We start from the raw sequence: 5,274 nt of genomic DNA, 5'->3' as shown, positions 1-5,274 counted from the left end.
CTACTCAAATCCTAGCTACGCCTCTGTCCACCTAGCCCACTCTCTCATCATAGTTGGCAACCGAAGCAAGAGCCACGAGGGATGCAAGATTGATTAGGAGTCATCGGAGGAGTGGAAACAACATAAGGATATACATGGCAACGCTAGAAGAAACACCTGCTCCTCAACTATTCTTTTACTCGCTTGTTAGAACACATTGAGTGTACAATATGGTTTGACAACTAACAAAGACAGACACTTGGTCCAGCAGGTGCTTTTCTGTTCTTCGTAGCAAGTCTTGTTCCTACCTGAGATGAATCGGCAGTACCTTGATTACTTCGTCGTTCTTTTTTCTCCAAATGATAAGTGCTACACGTCAATTGTGTGGCACTCCGTCAAAACTAACGTTGTCATGCTTGGAAATTAAAGTTGCCATCCCTGCGTAACTAAACTTACTGTCGAACGTTTTTTTAAACCTTTTGTTCCTCTTGTTCACACTCAAGAACCTTTCATGCTATCAATGCTAGAAATGCAAATGCTACAAATACCTATACTATTTTTATACCTAAATTTGGATAAAAAATATGACCAATATGAGGCTTCTTTTCTAAGTGCCAAATGTCACATTTCTTACCACAATTGAACACAATTTGTGTGCAGAATTCAACTATGAAAATATGCAAAATACTAAATTGCACAACAAAAAATTGCATGCGATTTCATGCGTCATAATGTGCAGGCCACCCAGTTTCACATTCTAGGCCTAGAATTGCAAAACCGGAAATGCGCAAACTTGGGCTGTAGACAGTGCATTTCCCGAGATTGCACATTTTCAATCTCGATGAGCAATTGCCTAACTAAAAAACCAACACAAACACTAAAGTAAAACCAGCGGGACCTGGACACGCTTGAGGCCATTATGGATGGGCTTCAGATCGTAGCTCGACGCCGCATCAATCCTTTTGTCCGTTGCAAGATGCTCTTTTCCTTTGATTTGGGGCTTGTTGTGTTGTACCCCGAGCGGACTTTCTGTATTAGATATGTACTCTGACTAAAAGTATTTGAAAAAAAAATCTAGAGTCTCTCTCTGTCTGAATGAATGTGCTTGCCGAAAAACCTGTGAAAATTCAGAAAACATGTCTCAGACCGATACTACTCCGGCAATTCTCTTGCTTGCTCGCGCGCTGAATTGACTGTAGTACAGCTTTGACATAAAGGGGTACGTGTAAGTACACAACTAGAGGGGATGGCGCGCTCCGCCGCACCCGGCTATAGACGCACTGTCCGTAGGTGATTTTTCATGTCCTAATTTTAATTTTAATAGGCATGGCCAACATGAGCATCATACTGTGGTGAGGTTGGATGTGGGCGGCAGTCTGGTATGGATACGTTTGGTCAGATGAGAGAGTGTGGCCGTTTACGTGACGTGCGCATGTTGGTACGGGGGCCATCCCGACCAATCTGATCTATTGGTCCATGTAAATCCATTATGGGTAAAAAAATGCATAGTATGAAAATTTCATGAATAAACTAAAAACAAAGGATTCAAGGAAGGAAAAAGGATTAGTTTTTTTTTTTGTACAAGTTGTGTAGTTAGAAGTTGTATTATATCATGAAAATCTAGTTTGATTTGAGAAAGGAACTCCAACAAGTAGTAGTAATGTTTTTTATAGTTAGTAAATAATTATTAATGTTTTGTAAAAAAAAAGGTAACCAATAATCTTCATGAATTCAAAGATTTTTTGTTTGTTTATATTGCTTCGGAACGAATTCCTAATTGTTTGAATTGTGTAATCTCCACGAACAACTAAGAGGCCACGTGGTTGGACGGTCGTTAACATTGTGGTTTTCTTCTAACTTGGATGGTTTTATAGGGTCGAGCAGGATTCTATCTACTGGTTTTCTTCCCAGGTTTTCTCTTTGTTCTTTTTTTTTCAAATTCATGAACTTTTTTGATAAATTTAATGAATATTTAAAATTCGTCAACATTTTTTGAGTTTGCAAATCTTTTGAAATTAAAAATATTTACAGAATAATTGAAATTCATGAGCATATAATAAGCTCGTGAACAGTTTTGAAATATGTGAATATTTTGAAAATGTGGAGATTTTCTTGCAATAATATATGTTTAAAGTCAAAATCCGGTTCTCTGAAGGGAGTTGCCGAGTTTTCTTCGACCGGTATTCTTTGGACAAAAAATTAGTTGTTTACTCCAGCGGGAGTTATGAGCTGGCTCAGCAGAGAGTTGTAGCTAGCTCCCGGTCTACGCAAGCAAGTACTCCCTCCGTCCGAAAATATTTGTCATCAAAATGGACAAAAAAAGATGTATGTAGAACTAAAATACATCTAGATACATTCTCTTTTATTCATTTTGATGACAAGTATTTCTGGACGGAGGGAGTCACTAGTAGAAAACCACCCATTAGTCCCGGTTCGTAAGGGCCTTTAGTCCCGGTTCATGAACCGGGACTAATGGGTCGTTACTAATACCTCCACCCATTAGTCCCGGTTCAAACCAGAACCGGGACCAATGTGCCTCCACATGGCCCTGTGCGCCCACCCCAGTCAGGGGGCCTTTGGTCCCGGTTGGTGGCTCCAACCGGGACCAAAAGTATTTTTTTTTAAAAAAGTGGCTGCTTTAGGGGTTATTTTTAGGTTGTTATTATAGCTAGCTAATAGAGAGAAGTGTCCTCTCTTATATCTTCGTCCTTGGTTTATCAACGCTGCTGCTATGTTCATTGCACCCGCAGATATAAAATGCCCATGCATGCTTGCATCATACATCATCATATATATATAATAACAAGTCCTACTAATCATGCATCACCATATACAACTTCTACTCATTATTAATAATAAATCATATGATCATCATCCTCATAGTCATCGAACCCAACCCTACATAATTGTTCTTAGCACATGATCATCAGTATCAGGTAGGATCTAAACACCCTTAAGGTAAAATAGCATAAAACAATATAGACCCTGACTCTCCATTATGAAGAATGGCGATCATCCTGTCTCCAATTTTTGCCCTTCGCTGAATGTTGCTTCCAAGAAGCTCCTTACGACTGTCCATACATTTTTTCCATTCTTTGATTATCATGTCTCCACTTCTTTTAGAAACCCGGTATGGACAGTTGAGATTCGTAGGACGACCTGGTTGTATGTCAAAACATGAAGGCTACCCCGTGTATACATCAGATGAGGCACACAATCATTTGGGATTATATGTTGAAAAACATAGTAATAACTTCGTAGTTAGCAATGATATGATATACTAGTTTTAGAAGTGTGCAAAAAGATGCACGAATGTTGTAATAGTAAAAAATCATACCAGGGTATCTCCATGGTAGTTACCGTAGTTCAACACGTGCACTAGTGGCACGTATTGACCATAATGTTGAGGAGTTCGATTGTAGACATTGTAATTCTCAGGATCAGTACAAAATCCGACCAGATGATTTTTCTCCTGATAAGTTAGTTCGGAGCCTTCGGTGTAGTAGGTTCTGTCTACCATCTTCCGCACATTCTTTGAAGAATGAAAATAAGCTGTCAATGGAGAATAAGTTGTCAACAATTTTCAAATAAACAATGTAAATTACTTAATAACTATGTTAAGCTCACATGGGGGAAGAATTGGAGGTGTATTCACAAGGACGAAAATCGTAGGTCTCTTTTGCTCGGTTGTAGGATCACCAAGATCCATGGTAACAAGCATACCCTCATCAAAACCATACATCTTGCAAAGTGCTTCCCAATTTTTGCAACCAAAATGAGTTACACTCTGAGCATTGTACAGCTTTACTTGAAAATCCACACCATGATGGGTACTTAGGATAATTTTTTTGGTTTCGAAACTTTCATGGTCTTCAAAACCCATCCTTTCCAAGATATAGCGTCTTGCAAAGCATGGGATAAGCTAGTCGAATTGGAAAAGATGAAAAATATTGTCATGATTAAAATAGTTGAAGTCATGAGTAATTACGAAAAAAAACTATTATCGTCGGTTGCGTACCGTATGAACATCGAAGGTCTCCTCGAGCTTAATGCTGAAACGCCGATCTTCCTCCAGCACAATGAACCTGTCGCAGATACCTCGGTCGTCATGGCACCAGTCGCACTCCCCCGGGCGGTTTTCGTCGTCCGATGAGTACGACATTTCCGGCCTATACGTTCATAATTCAAATATTAAACTAGATCATTATTATTAATCACGGGTTGAGTATCGATGATCGATGTACGTAGCTCCTCCTTTCATTCCCAAATGCATTATTAATTATATCAAATTGTCTAGCACATGGGAATGAAGGAGAAATTATCCAATATGAGCATTCAATAAGCAAAACCAAATCATAAAATAAGCAAAACCAAATCATAAAATAAAGTATAGTATTCAAATTAGCATGCATTCAATAATTATAAGCAAAAGTACATCATCTCTTGGTGTCCGTACATCATCGAATATTATCACTAATATAACTAGAACCGTAGCTCCCGACGGGTATCGACGCGGGCGGTGGACACCCAAAGATAAGGAACCATCACAGGATCATAGCTCCAGTGAGATCCCTGAAGAACCTGCCAGGTATTGTCGAACCTCCCCTCCAATGCAACCATGTAGCGACGGACGTGCTCGTCCTCCTCGCTGACACGGTGACGTACCACCTCCGTGGTGTCCGGATGCCTCACCACCGTCACTGGCCCACGCGACCGCCACCAAACAAGGATCGGGTCAACAACGGGCTGCCTCCTCACCAACCTACGTCCCCCGGAAGGTAGCACCTCCCAATACCAACCCGGCGGAGCCTAGTCCCGAACATGGCCCTGATCAAGCAGGCCTCCACCGCCGAGTCGACGACGACGAGGATGCGGGATAGGCATCGCCGACGTCGACGCGGGAACTACTTCTATATATAGTTAAATAAAAGTAGTTTTATTAATTAAATCAACTATGTAGTTCAACTACTAAGCACTTACTATAAATAAATAAGTAGTACTTACTAAAAACAAACTACTTCTATAAATTAGTTTATTAAATCAACTAGCTAGTTCAACTAGCTATTTTTTTCCTTTTTCTAAATACTATGAACAAAAAAATCATTAAAATTATATGAACAAAATTAATTACACAATCTAAATATCACCAAAAAAAATCTATTAACAATAATATCACCAAACATGCATATTCAATAATAATATCACCAAAAAAATCTATTAACAGAAAAAAAATCTAACATAATATGAACAAATTAATTACTACACATATCTAGTCTAACAAAAAAAATCTAATTA

This window comes from Triticum dicoccoides, chromosome 2B, assembly GCF_002162155.2.
Source record: "Triticum dicoccoides isolate Atlit2015 ecotype Zavitan chromosome 2B, WEW_v2.0, whole genome shotgun sequence".
NCBI classification, from domain to species: Eukaryota; Viridiplantae; Streptophyta; class Magnoliopsida; order Poales; family Poaceae; genus Triticum; species Triticum dicoccoides.
The sequence above is the reverse complement of the archived record's forward strand: the minus strand, read 5'-3'. Positions refer to the sequence as shown.